The sequence below is a fragment of the Dipteris shenzhenensis genome, chromosome 17 (genome assembly GCF_047967505.1).
Source record: "Dipteris shenzhenensis isolate YYH24624 ecotype China chromosome 17, Dip_SZ_1.0, whole genome shotgun sequence".
Lineage (NCBI taxonomy): Eukaryota > Viridiplantae > Streptophyta > Polypodiopsida > Gleicheniales > Dipteridaceae > Dipteris > Dipteris shenzhenensis.
In genome coordinates, this window is record NC_141612.1 from 55,978,672 (window position 1) to 55,993,565 (window position 14,894).

Consider the following 14,894-nt stretch of genomic DNA (forward strand, 5'->3'; position numbering starts at 1 on the left):
TGCCAGATTATATAGGAGATGGTGCAGCTAATCTAGGAAGCTATGCTTCCCAAAAAAGCTCACCCTCCCAAACTTGGAGGGTGGTGCTTTTTTGAAAAAAGCAGTTCCTCCAACAGCGTGGCTGCACCCTGCTCCAGCCCCTAGCGCACCTCCCTGCCTGGCCGAATTCCCTTCCAGCCATGGCGCATCTCTCAGCCACTCACACCTGCGTCACCTACCTCTACGCAGCCCTGACCAGCAGCACCTCTCCTACCTGCATCTCCACTCTCTCCTAACTACGCCTCAACCCTCTCTCACTATTCCCTTCAACAATTCCGAAATCATGACTCTCCTTCTTCTACCTTTTCCCTACATCTTGACCACCCCTGATAACCCATGAACCAACAAGATCTTGCAGCAACAGATTTCGAAATTAGGGCATACCTCGAGGAAAAAATCGTCCAAAATTTTCGCATCAGAAGTTCCTACCTCAGGAGTTGGCTCTGATACCAACTGACACGTCCTAGTGAAACCTCTGATCTGCAAACAAACACAAGAACACACACACAATGTGAGAAACTGAGCAGGCTACTCACCACCCAACCATGACATCTACGGGATGTGATCCCGAATCAGGAGATGTCCCCTCCGAGCCACGAGCTGAGCTACTGGCACGAACTCCCAACCAGATCCAAACCAGCCTGGTGTCCCATACCACCAAGTGGTGCTGTGAAGCCTGGGATCTGCTACTGGGCCTTGGGCTATGCTAAGATGCAGGCGCGCGTCCACGACTCAATCCAGGATCAGACCTAGCACCTGGGAACGAAACTTGCTCCCATCGGCTCCCTGAGAACTGAACCCCTGGGCCTCTTTTATAGACTTGGGCCCCAAGCGCCAAAAATAGCGAAGACCTCAAACTGGTTTGTACCCTTGCCACTCAACCCGAGAATCAAGCCTGCCTAGCTCTAAGCCTCCCCAGGCTACCTGAGCTAGTCTTGTGTACCCAGTACACGTCAGATACCAATCTGTGCACATGACAGAGCTGAACAAGAACCAGTTATTCCTAATGTTCCCAATCAACAGGAGTTGCAGGCATTTAAAGGATGGCATGAGAGAGCCAGGAAAGTTATGTACTGGCTGTCTATCAGTATTTCAGATTCTTTGATTGTGCATATTCAGGATGCAAACACACTGAAAGAGGCGTGGGATACTTTGACAAAAATGTGCAGCACAAATACGGAAGCCAGGAAAATGCAACTCAAGCAAGAGTTGCATAATGTGCAGAGAGAAAATATGAGCATCAATGACTACCACATGAAGGTGAAGAAGATTGCAGATGCACTTGCTTCCATTGGGTCGCCAGTGGAAGATGATGATTTGGTTTCTGTGACCTTGAATGGTCTAGGAAAGGATTATGCACAATTTCGGACATCCATTGCCATCCGTGAAAAATTTCTTGATTTTGAGGAGTTGATTGCTCTTTTAATTTCTGAAGAGCAGAGAAATGGTGGTGCATCTTCTTCAAGAGGAACTTCAAAAGAAACTATCTTCTACTCAAATGCTGGAAGAGGTAGAGGCAGAGGTAGAGGTAGAGCAGGCCGATCCGAAGGCCATGGTAGAAATCAGAATATGCAGCAAATTCAAGAAAACCAGTCCTATGGAGGAGGACATGGTAACTTTAGAGGCAAGGGGAGCCAAGGAGGTCGTGGTGGATGGTAGAGAGGCCAAAATGCACACAGCAATGTTGAATGCTACTACTGTGGTAAAATGGGTCATATGGCTAAAGACTGCTGCTACAAAAAGCAAAATGACATCATGAATGGAAGATTGTAGCAAGGCAATTATGCATGCTCTAGTAGATAGGGTGATGATAGAAATGAGCATTTGTTTATGGTGCAGCACATGACCAATTCTGTGACAAGTGCAAAAGAAAGTAATGATGTGTAATATGTTGACTCAGGTGCATCAAACCACATGACAGGTCATGCAGAATGGATGCAGGATGCAAGGAAAATGGAAAGATCAGGATTTGTGGAGACTGGTGATGATACTGCACATCCTATTGTGTAGATTGGGAAAATTCCTTTGTCTATGCAGGATGGGAAAAAGAAATACCTGTCTGATGTATTTCATGTCCCGAATATCACCAAGAACATGGTTTCTGTTGGTCAAATGGCTGAGCAGGGCTTGCAGGTCAAATTTAATCCTCATGGATGCTTTGTTGAGGATATGAAAAATAAAGGTCGCTTGATAGCAAAAGGGAAGAAGGGCAAGATGTGTACGTTGGATGCGGACATGCCTGAATTGAGTGCAGCAATGTTTGCACATGGAACCGATGTAGTTGTAGATATTGATATCTAGCATAAATGCATTGGTCATGTTAATGTACATCAACTTAAATTAATGCAGGCCCAAAATATTGTTGCAGGATTGCCTAAGTTCAAGGTTGCAAAAATGCATAAGGTATGTGAAGCCTGTCAATTTGAAAAACAGGCAAGGAAACCATTTCCTAGACATGTTCAAGAGAGTAAGAGACCATTGGAATTAATCCACTCTGATGTGTGAACTACTAAAGCTGCATCTATTGGAGGCTATTATTATTTTGTCACTTTTATTGATGACTACATCAGAAAAGTTTGGGTGTATTTTATGAAAAAGAAAAGTGAAGTGTTTGGGCATTTCAAAGCTTTTAAAGCTATGGTTGAAAAAGAAACAGGCCTGCAAATAAAATGCCTAAGATCAGATGGAGGGGGAGAGTACCTCTCAAATGAGTTTGCAAGGTTTCTGCAGGAGCATGGCATAAAGCAGTAATATTCATGCAGTCATACCCCACAACAAAATTGACTTGCAGAAAGGAAAAACAGGCATATTGGAGAGGTATCTCATGCCATGCTCAACGAAAAAGACCTACCAGATTATTATTGGGCTAAAGCAGTTGCTACAGTAGTCTACATAATGAACAAGACTCCCACTGTAGCAATACATGGCATGACGCCAAAGGAGAGGTATACTGGTAGGAAACCAAATATTTCTCATTTGAAAGTTTTTGGTTGCATTGCCTATGTTCATGTGCCAGATGAGTTGAGATCCAAGTTGGATCCAAAAGCTGAGAAGTGCATCTTTATTGGTTATTCTCTGCAACAGAAAGGATATAGATGCTATAACCCTTCTACTCGTAAGTTCATAGTGAGTAGAGATGTTGCTTTTGATGAGATGAGCAGCTGGTATAAACCAGTAAATGTGATTGATGATGCAGATGCACAAAATGGTAATGCTGCATAGAATTCACAGCAGCAATCACAAAATATTAGTGGACTTATAGTGTCCTCTAGCAGTGGTTCGCATACTTCACCATGGACTGGCAGATTGAGATCAGGAGAATCTCCTCAAAGCAATGCAGATAGTGGTATGCAAGTATCACGAAAGGAAAAAGAGAAAGTAGATCAACCCATGGCTGATGTGAATGCAGGTCACTCTTATGTGGATGGTCAATCCAGTGGCTCAGAACAGAGCCTTGATGATGAGTTGGTTATTCCTTTTGTTGTTACACTTGGAGTAAGGAAGACAAGGCATGTTTTGAGAGCACCTGGTAGTGAGCCTATTTTGCGCAGGTCTACCAGGGTTAAGTATCTTGTGGATAGGCTGAAATATGATGGATTTACAACCATTTACTATGCCTATATGGTCAAAGTGATACATGAACCAGAACCCACTTCTTTTGAGCAAGCCATGGGAAAAGAAAAATGGGAGAAAGCCATGGATGAAAAAATGGATGCCTTGGAAGCAAATGCTACATGGGAATTGGTGCCTTTGCCTGAAGACAAGAATGCAATTGGCTATAAGTGGGTTTATAAGGTGAAGCACAATGCAGATGGTTTTGTAAGCAGATACAAGGCAAGATTAGTTATCAAGGGGTATGCACAGACATATGGCATTGATTATGAAGAAAATTTAGTCCGGTTGCAAGGATAGCAATTGTAAGAGTAGTCATTGCTATGGCTTCATCAAAGGGATGGTCTTTACATCAGATGGATGTAAAGAATGCCTTCTTGCATGGTGATTTGCAAGAAGAGGTCTATATGGAGCAGCCACCAGGTTATGTGCATGATGTTCATCCTGAGTTTGTTTGCAGGTTGAAGAAAGCCTTGTATGGCTTGAAGAAGCACCCAGAGCATGGTCTGACAAGATAGGATAGTATCTTGTCACTATTGGCTTTCAGATTTTCAAGGCAGATTTCTCACTTTATGTGAGAAAAACAGAGAAAGGCATTATGCTGCTTGTCATTAATGTTGATGATTTGATCATCACGGGTGATAGTGATGAAGATATCCTTCATGTGAAAATCCTATTGAAGCAGAAGTTTGATATGAAGGATTTGGGAGAGCTGCGTTACTTCTTGGGCATTGAGGTGATTAGATCCACAAGTGGGATATGGCTCTTGCAGAGGCAGTATGGATTGGACATGCTGTCCAAATATGGGATGACAGGCTGTAAGCCTATTTCAGTTCCTTTGGAGCAGAATGTGAAGTTGAGCGCAGATGCAGGTGAGCTTCTGGAACACCCTACTATGTACAAACGCATAGTAGGAAGTTTGATTTATATGACTATTACCAGGCCAAATTTGAGCTATGCTGTTGGGTTGGTGAGTCAGTTTATGCAGGCTCCAAGGAAACCGCATTTGGATGCGGCTAGACACATCCTGAGGTATGTGAAGTCCACATTGCAGTATGGACTATTTTATGAGACTGGCATTCAGATACAGTTGCATGGATATGCTGATGCTGATTGTTCTTTTTTGGGAGTGCTGCAGTCACTTGGAGCAATAAGAAACAGCCTATAGTTGCCTTGTCGAGCACAAAGGCTGAGTACAGGGATGTAGCAATGGCTGCATGTGAGGCAGCTTGGTTACATAAGCTACTTTATGATATGCATCAGTCTACAGATGGGCCAGTTGTCATTTATTGTGACAACATGAGCAGTATACACTTGGCAAATAACCCAGTCTATCATGCTATAACAAAGTACATTGAGGTGCATTATCACTATGTGCGAGAAGGTTCTAGTAGGTTTTATTGATCTAATTTATGTCAGCACAGAGGATCAGGTAGCTGACATATTCACGAAGGCATTGGGTGCAGAGAAGCTGCGTAAGTTCAGAGACATGCTTGGTGTGCAAGAATTGGGATTGAGCTCGAGGGGGAGTGTTGAGATATCAAGCTCCACTCGTGATATGCCAGGGTGATCGTTGTGCATTTATGTCATCAACTTGTTAGCTGCAGATGCAGTTGGTACACCGCCCATGAATAATAGCTGGATGACAACTATCTTTATGTACTCTAGTTAGTGGCTCAGTTAGTATGCCACCTAGGTTAGCTGAGTTTGGTTTGAGACCCACATATAGGGTTCATCTATTCCTTTTGTACTAAAAAAGAGAGAGTTCTTTTGGCTTTCACAACTAAGAAGAGGAAAATTGTTTTCAGCCTCTACCTTTGTGTGTATTCCCCCATTGTGTATGTGAGAAAGCTGCAAGTGAGACTCCTTACTTCTCTCCCACTCTCTTCACAACCGGGAGAGGGCTGGGCTTCGTGGGTGGCCAATGCGATCCAAAGGATCAGTGAGGAGTTATAGGCTCATGCCCTTAGGCCGAGGAGGACGTTTCAGGAGCATGAGCGGGCTTTGAGAAGAGACCTTACCTCCATATAGTAGCTCAGGGACCAAGACCCAGGTTCTCAATGGCTTAGCGATAGGTTTGAGAGCCCTCACCTTGAGCTTCAGGACATGGAGATTTGGCGGGCTGAGTTCTCGTATCACTCTTCCCCCGATTGGTACTACAGGGGGACAGGATGACGAAGCAGTTTTTCCATACCATTGGGCCAGGCACACAGCCTGCTGCAACATCTTTGGGATCTGCAGGGCATCATGCACACTGACCCGCATGAGATATTAGACCTGACCACAGGCTCTTACAACCAGCTCTTTCATACGGAGAGGATGACTCCAGCTCGTATTGTGGCCCGAAAGGTCGTTTGGGATCATGTTCCGACATTAGTCTCGCAGGATTTATGCAGCAAGCTTGGAGGAGCCTTTCACAGATGAGGAGCTTTGGGAAGCCCTCAAGGCTCTCTCGACCCAAAAGTGTCCTGGGGGATGGCTTGACTCTAGCCTTCTTTTGAAACTTCTGGGAGATTATCTCCACCCCTTTCCAACTAACATGCCAAGAGATTTTTGACACGGGCTCCCTCCCTCAATCCTTGAGCAAGGGGTGGATTTGTTTGATCCCGAAGAAGGGAGATAGATCAAACATCTGGCCGTGGAGACCAATCACTCTGCTTGATACCGCTTACAAGATTCTCGCCAAGGTCATGAGCTTGCAGAGCAGGGGGTCTCATTTGTGCTCCGGCAGATGCAGAGAGGAGTTTGAACTTCAACCCCTTATGTGGCACCCAGAGATTCAAGATCAGGAGGGGTGTATGCTTGGACAGCAGATGCACATTGGTTGGGCACAGTGGGACAGTGGTCTGACCGGGTCTTTTGGTAGGTTGAGCAAATTACTCATGGAGGCAGAGGCTAGGCTTGCTGCTAAAGCACATCTGCGAGGGGCAGGGCAGTGGATGAGAGAGATCGACCTAGCCATCCCTGAGTCCTAGTGGGAGGGACTTTGTGTTTGGAGGAATAGCATTTGGTTGGGGCTGTTTTCTTGGACTGGGGTCCCTTTGAGGATGATGATGCAGTGAAGCAGTACCCACCCTGGCTTCTTCCGTGTAGGACCTGGAGGCATGCTTCATCCGCTCACACTACTGAGAGAGACCTTGAGATGGATGGGAGTCTTGATGGGATTCATCACTAGCAGATGATCAGAGTGGTGGGACGTTTGGGGAAGGAGTGGCACATTGACCCTCCCAGTATCTCAGAGCAGAATGCCCCTAGATGGCACCTCTGACTATGGGAGGGTAGACTCTTAAGGGAGGTATAGTGGGATCCGAGAGAGTGGTTCTCGCCCTCCAGGGGCGGCCTTGCCAAGTAGATGGACGAGATGCCCTTTTTTTCCTACACCACACAGATTGGCAGGAGACTTCAAATGGACTCTTTGAGGTGGACCCCCTTGAGGGAGTGGCATTGGGTGACCCAGAGAGTGCCTCGCGATGTCCGTTCCATGTTTTGGATGTGGTTATGGTCCAGTTTGCGGCCGAGGAAGATATCCTACTTCTTTTGGCTAGTCACCCACGGAGGCTTGCCCATCAGACCATGGTTGGAGCAGATGCGAGTGGAGGGGTGGTGCCATTGTTGCTCTGGTGGTTTCCTGGAGACGATTTCGCATTGCCTTTGGAGGTGTCGTAGAGCAGTGAGGATCTAGATGGGAGACCTCATGATCATGACCTGTATGCAGTGTCTTCAGAGGGACTACACTTGGGGGATGGTGGCTTGGCTAACTGAGGCAGGACACGCGTTCCAGATTGATGAGATCTCCCCTACCGGATACAGGATCAGAGCATTCAGAGGATAGCGCTCTATGAGGTAGTCCCTCCTGATAGCCTAGCTCCCCTATCTCCTCTAGAGGACAGCATTTGGGAGGTGGTAGCTAGTATCACTACATAGAACATTTGGGTGGCTTGCTGCAGTCTCATGATGGGTGAGTACTCAATTCCACCCTTGGCTATCATGGTCGCCATATGGCAGGATATCATCTACACTCTACGCTCCACCTGGGAGTGTGGGACTCCAGGCTCTAGAGCGACTATTGAGAGGCGTGCTCAATTTTGCAAGGCTTGGCCTATAGGGGTTTTTTACATCTTCACTCAGCGAGGGATTTGCTGGTTGTATAGTTTCCCCACTTGGCTGTTAGCCCCAGTACCAGAGATCCTCTAGGCAGTGAGCTGGGTTTCTTTAGAACAGGCCGGTTTTTCCTTTCAGCTTTTTTTTATTTTTTCCATACTCAGCACCTTCGGGGCTGCTTTTTTGTATGAAGTCTTTCAAGCATTAATAGAAGGTTCCTTTCTTTGAAAAAGAAAAACGAAAGGGAGGTGAGGCAAAGTGTCATCTCTACCCAACATTAACATCATCACCTATACAATTTTATTTTATTTTTGAATATTAGATTTAACCATGCACGTGTTTAAGAAGAGAATAGCCATTACACTCTTAACAAATTCTTAGGTTATTAGCTATGGAAATACGATGGGTGATCCCCATCTCTTGTATGCCCATTATCAGCCATGATAATTTGGTTCTTTAAGGGTAGAGGTAGGAAGCTTGACATGGAATTGGCATGAAAGGGAGTAAAATAGGCAGCTTAGATATTTTAGTACTTCATCAAACGGAGTACTAATTGTAGGAAGGCTAGATCCAGAGGAAAGGAGGTGAGGCAAATTGCCTTCTTTATCCAACATTCCACTTATACAATATTAGTTTTCTTTGATAATTCAATATAACCACACATATGTTTAAGAATAGTAGATAATGCTATCACACTCCTAAATAAATTCGCAAGTTATTAGCTATAGAAATATGAAGGGTGGGTGAGCCTAATCTCTTTTAGATGGTGTATGCTTTTATTGGCATGAAAGGGGATTAAAAGAGACAACATAGATATTGTAGTACCTTATTAAAAGGAGTAGTTGTAAAGGGTGGATCCAAGAAGGGACGTGAGGCAAAGTGTCATCCCTACCCAACATTAATATAACCTCCTATATAATATTATTTGACATATGGGATTGCATGAAAGCAGAGTAAAATAGTCAACTTAGATATTGCAGCACTTCCTAAAAAGGAATAGTAGTCTTTCGAGGGGTACAACGAGAAAGGAAGGCAAGGCAAAGTGTCCTATCCATTATTGATATCACCACCTATACAATACTATTTCTCTTTTATGATTTAATTCAACCATACAATTATTCAAAATAGTAGGGAAATAGCTATCATACTCCTAAAAAAATTCTTGGGTTTAAAGCTATGGAAATATGATGGGTGAGCCCAATCTCATATAGTTAGCATGTTGTTTATTTTGCAAGACAAATTCGTACATTTCCAAGGAGTAGAGGTAGGAGTCTTGACATATGTATAGCTTAGTACTTATTAAAAGGTATGGTAGTTGTAGGAGGGGTAGAGCCAAAAAGGTAGGCAACGAAAAGAGTCTTATGTACCCAACATTAATATTGCTACCTATACATTATTATTTCTCTTTGATGATTATATCTAACCATGTACATGTTTAACAATAGTAGAGAATAGCCATCATACTCCTAAAGAAAGTATTAGGTAATTAGCAATGGAAAAGATGATGGGCACATCCAATCTCTTATAGTTGGCGTATGCTATTTATTACACATAGAAGAACTCCGTACCCTAAGGAGTAGAAATAGGAAGCTTGATATATGAAATTGGAATTGAAAGGGGAGTAAAAAATATAGCTTAGATATTGCATTTCATCAAAAGTAGTAGTAAATATGAGCCAAATGCAAAATGTCTTCTCTACCCAAAATTAATATCACCACACATACAATGTTATTTTTCTTTGATGACTCACTTAAGCCATGTACGTGCTTAAGAGAAGTAGAGAATAGCAATCAGACTCCTAAAAAATAATTAAGTTATTAACAATGGAAATACGATGGGCGATCCCAATATCTTGTAGTTGGTGTATGCTTATTATTGGAGGAGAAGCTGGTACTCTAAGGGGTGGAGGTAGGATGCTTCAAATATGGAATCACCATGAAAGCATAGTAAAAATAGGCATCATTCATCAAATGGAGTAGTAGTTGTTGAAGCAGTAGAACCAAGAATGAAGATGAGGCAAAGTGTCTTCTCTACCCAACATTAATACCGCCTACACAAATAAGGTTTTTATTTGATGCCTAAATTTAACCACACATGTGTTTAAGAATAGTAGAGAATAGCCACCACACTCCTCAAAATGGCTTAAGTTATTAGCTATAGAAATATGATGGGTGATGCCAATCTCTTGTAGTTGTCCTATGCTAATTATTACTCATAAGAAATTAGTAATCTAAGGGGTAGATGTGGAACATTTGACATATGGAATTTGCATGAAAGGGGAGTAAAGTAGACGACTTAGATATTCGAATAAGTCATCGAAAGGAGTAGTAGTTGTAGGAGGGGAAGAGATAGAAAGGGAGGTGAGACAAAGTGTCTTCTCTACCCAATGTTAGTATCACCAACTGTACAAAATTCACTTATTAGGTATGGAAATAAGATGGGTGATCCCAATCTACTATAGTTGGCATATGTTGATTATTGCACAGGAGTTGCGGGTACTCTAAAAGATAGAGGTAGAAATCTTGACATATGGAATTGTCTTCAAAGGGGAGTTAAATTGATAGCTTAGATTTTTTAGTACTCTATCAATGGGTAGTAGGAGGGTAGGGCCACAAAGGGAGGTGAAGCAAAGTGTCTTCTCCACCAAACATTAAATCACCACCTAGCTAATATTAGTTTTTCTTTGATGATTAATTTAACAATGCACATGTTAAGAATAGTAGACAATAGCCATCACACTCCTAAAAAAGGCCTTAGGTTACTGAAAATGGAAATACAATGGCTAAGCCTAAGGGATAAAAGTAGGAGAGAACAGCCACCATCATACTCCTTAAAAACTTCTTAGGTTACTGGCAATGGAAATACAATGGTGGCTAAGCCTATAGGATAGAGGTAGGAAGCTTGACATATGGAATTGAATGAAAGCGGAGTAAAATAGTATGCTTGAATATTGCACTACTTAATAATAGTCTTAAGAGGGGTAGAGCGGGAAAGGGAGCCAAGGAAAAATGTATTTTGTACCCACTATTGATATCACCACCTATATAACATTATTTCTCTTTCATGATTACATTTAACCACACACGTGATTTAGAATGGTAGAGAATAGCCATCACACTCCTTAAAAATGTCTTAGGTTATAAGCTATAGAAATACAATGGGTGAGCCCAATCTCTTGTAGTCAAAATGCTTATTATTGCGCAAGAGAATTTGGTACTCCAAGGGGTAGAGGTAGGAACCTTGACATAATTGGCATGAAAGGGGAGTAAAACAGCAGCTTAGAGATTGTAGTACTTCATCCAAAGGTTTAGTAGTTGTAGGAGGGATAGAGCCAAAAAAGGAGGTGAGGCAAAGTGTTTTCTCTAACCAACATTATTATACTCCTATACAATATTGTTTTTCTTTGAAGATTAAATTTAACCATGTACGTGTTTAAGAATAGTAGAGAATAGCTGTCATACTCCTAAAAAAAGTTTTATGTTATTAGTAATAAAAAAGATGATGGGCAAACCCAATCACTTGTAGTAGGAATATGATTTTTATTACACGTAGAATAAGTTGGTACTCTAAGGGGTGGAAGTAGGAATCTTGACATATGGAATTGGCATGAAAGGGGAGTGAAAAATATAGGTTAGATATTGCAATACTTCATAAAAAATTAGTAGTATTGTAGGAAGAGTAGATCCCAATCTCTTGTAGTTGGTGTAGGTTGTTTATTACATACAGAAGAAGTTGATACTCTAAGGGGTAGAAGTAGGAAGCTTGACATCTGGCATTACTATGAAAGGGGAGTAAAAAAAAAAACTTGGATACTGTAGAACTTCATCAAAAGGGGTAGGAATTGTAGGAAGGGTAGAGCAAAAAAGAGAGATGATGCAAAATGTCTTCTCTACCCAAGGTTAATATGACCACACATACAATATTATTTTTGTTTGATGATTTGCTTCAACCATGCACGTCCTTAAGAGGAGTAGAGAATAGCATTCACACTCCTGAAAAAGTCTTAATTTAGTAGCAATGGAAATACATTGGGCAACCCCAATCTCTTTTAATTGGCGTATGCTAATTATTGGCTGAGAATATGGTCTTGGATCATCAAAGCGGAGCTTCGAAAACTAGGCTATTTTAGGTAGCCTCATATGAACATGGAAGATCAACCCCTAGACCATCATAGAGAAGGCAAGCGGGGCTTGCAAAACTTAACCCCAATAAGGCTATTGATCTTCCATGCATGAAGCTACCCAAAGCAGGCCGCTGTGCCGCACCCTATTTTAGGTGGTCTCATGCATAGAAGATCAGCCCCCTAGACTATCATTGTGCAAAGGCTATGCAAGTAGGCTCAAACAATTGATCATAGAGCAGGTTATCAGTGGCCTCATGCAAGTTGAGCTTGAGTATGCTCTCTTAAATTCCATCATGAAGTATGCATTGGAAGGTTTTATGAGGACTTGCAATCATGTGTATGAGGGATGTGCCAAGTACACAAAGCATCTTATAAGCAGAGCCAAGCATCTTATCCATATTGATGCTTACATAAAATCTAGGTGTATGCATATGGCAATCATTTTGCATCTAGTATGCAAATGAGCATGAAAAAGCCTTCTAGCACTTGATGAATTAGGAAGATGAAAGAGTAAGCACATGATGGACTTTCAAACATGAAAGAGAGGAATGTGCCAAGAACAGAGGCATATATGGGGTTGAACTCACAGATACAATCAATCTTCTTAGAAGGGGATCATTCATGAACGAATCCTCTTGACATGCAAATGGACATGTCAAATGAGAGAGAGATGGCTAGATCCTGTACTAATGAAGGGGCAACCAAGCATTAGGTTATAACATAGATAGTCTTAAATACTCAAGCTCATACTTGCATGCATGGAGCATGCCAAAACAGGCCGCGGTGCCGTGGCTTGTTTTGGCATGCTCCATGCATGAAAGTATGAGCTTGAGTATGCCCTCTTAAGTACCATTATGAACTATGCGATAGAAGGTCTTTTGTGGACTAGCAAACATGTGGGACAATGGTAAGCCAAGGACACAATGCAAATATCTTTCAAACATAGCCAAGGAGCTTCTCCAAAAAGATGCATACATTGCAATCATTCCCGTTGTATGTATTTGGCAATCATTTTCCATGTAGAATGCAAGATGAGCATTCAAAAGCTCTCTACATTCCATCAAGAAGTATGCACAAGATGGAGATGGATGTAAATCGTAGCATAGATAATCCATACATGTAGATCATAGCCCTCTACATTCATAAGCTTGCATCTGGAATACAAGGACCATCTAGTAATGCCCATGTAGGACCATGTAGTGATGTTAATCTAGCATAGACTAAGCATGCCAAAACAAGCCGTGGTGCAAGCATGCCAAAACAAGCGTGGCACCACGGCTTCTTTTGGCATGTCTGTATATGCTACATTAGCATAACTGCATGGCCTAATGATGACTGCTTATGAATGTCAAAACTTTTCTTCCCCCAGTTTGAGTAGCAACAACAAGGGATTTAGGGAGTGGAAGTAGGACACCATCTTCTACCGTGGTAGCCTCTCCATGTCTCCCCTCCGTGACAACAAGCCAGTAGCAGATGCTAGGTATGGGGGTTTTTTCAATGGAGAAGGGAAGTAGAGGCATGACAAGGAGGGTCTCTAATATCACTCTTAAAGGCCAAGATATATGAGTAGCTTTGACCCATTTGCACCTGATGGAGGTAGAGAGCTTTAGTGCAACCTTCATACAATGAGCATGCCAAAATAGACAGTGGCGCCACGGCCTGTTTTGGCATGCTCATTGTATGAAGGTTGCACTAAAGCACTCTACCTTTCCATCAAGAAATACCCAATGAAATACATTAAGAGGACGAGTCTTAGAGAAGAGGAAATGACTTCCCAAGGAGGTGCAAGTAATCACGTGCCATGTAAAGAACGAAGCTGTGCTCTCCATTGGTGGGAGCAAAGTATGGTTCGCCATACTCACAAATGCATTTGTCCATCTTATCAAGAAGAGCACAAGTCACTTTGTAGAAAATGCAGGAATGCTCCAAGTGAAAATGCAGCAGAGTACTGTAGGAATGAGATAAGAAAATTTGGCAATCAAGACATCCTTTGTAAGGAGAAATTCCAGCACTGGAAACATGGTTGTCCTGGTGGGAAACAAGAGCATCACACTAGGGATCTTGGTTTCTTTCACATAATGAGTCTCGAATGTTTGTGCCTAGCACTAATCTTTCAGAAGTCAAGCATGCAAACATGAGGGCAAGTATCGAGTAGAGTCAAATTTCTTTGTTTAAAGCAACAGGAGATGACATGTCTTTGGCTGTCTTGCAAAGTGTTAAATATAATGCATATCTGAAAGAATTCAGATCTTGATGTGGACCAAGGGTAGCCGACATGGCAAAAAGATTTTATGCTCATGACGCTGGTTCATCTTCTACTAAGAGATTGGTTGATTTGACACATGCATCAATGGATGAGATGGTTGTAAACTCCCTGAAATGCAACAAACATGAATTCATAAACAGAGTGTACATAAGAAATGCCCAATGCATGCATATCCAAGAGTGATAATGGAGGATGGCCACAAACCCGAATATGTGACCGTCACTATGGAGAGGCAAGAAAAAACCCTGTCCATGGTCAAGGACACAATCAAACTATGGTGGTAGAGACAAAGTTTGCAAAGACAATGTCGACAATTTGCAGAACAAAACCAAACATAAAATTACTTGCTTTGGCCGATTGCTTGCACAAAGTGGAAGGTGTGATCGGTTCATTTGTGAGGGGAGTGGACACAGTAATGTTGGTGTACCTACACCATGTTTTTGGAAGCCACATTGATATCCAGGAGATATTACAGAGGGGTTCATCTAGCTTTGTAATACATCAAATACACATGGAATGTTGATGATAGTTTGATGATAGGCATGCCAAGTCCAACACCAAGAGTGTGGCCTGTGGATGAGGAAACCTATTTATCGTCACGAGAAGTGCAAATGCTTCAAAGTAATGGGTTTGTGTTGCATGTCACATCTACAACATCTAATGTTGATCAAGCACCAAGAAGTTTCCAAAAGGTCCCTACTTCCTCTCATCCTCAATTTAGGGATGGCAAGATTATGAAATGGAGATCCTAGT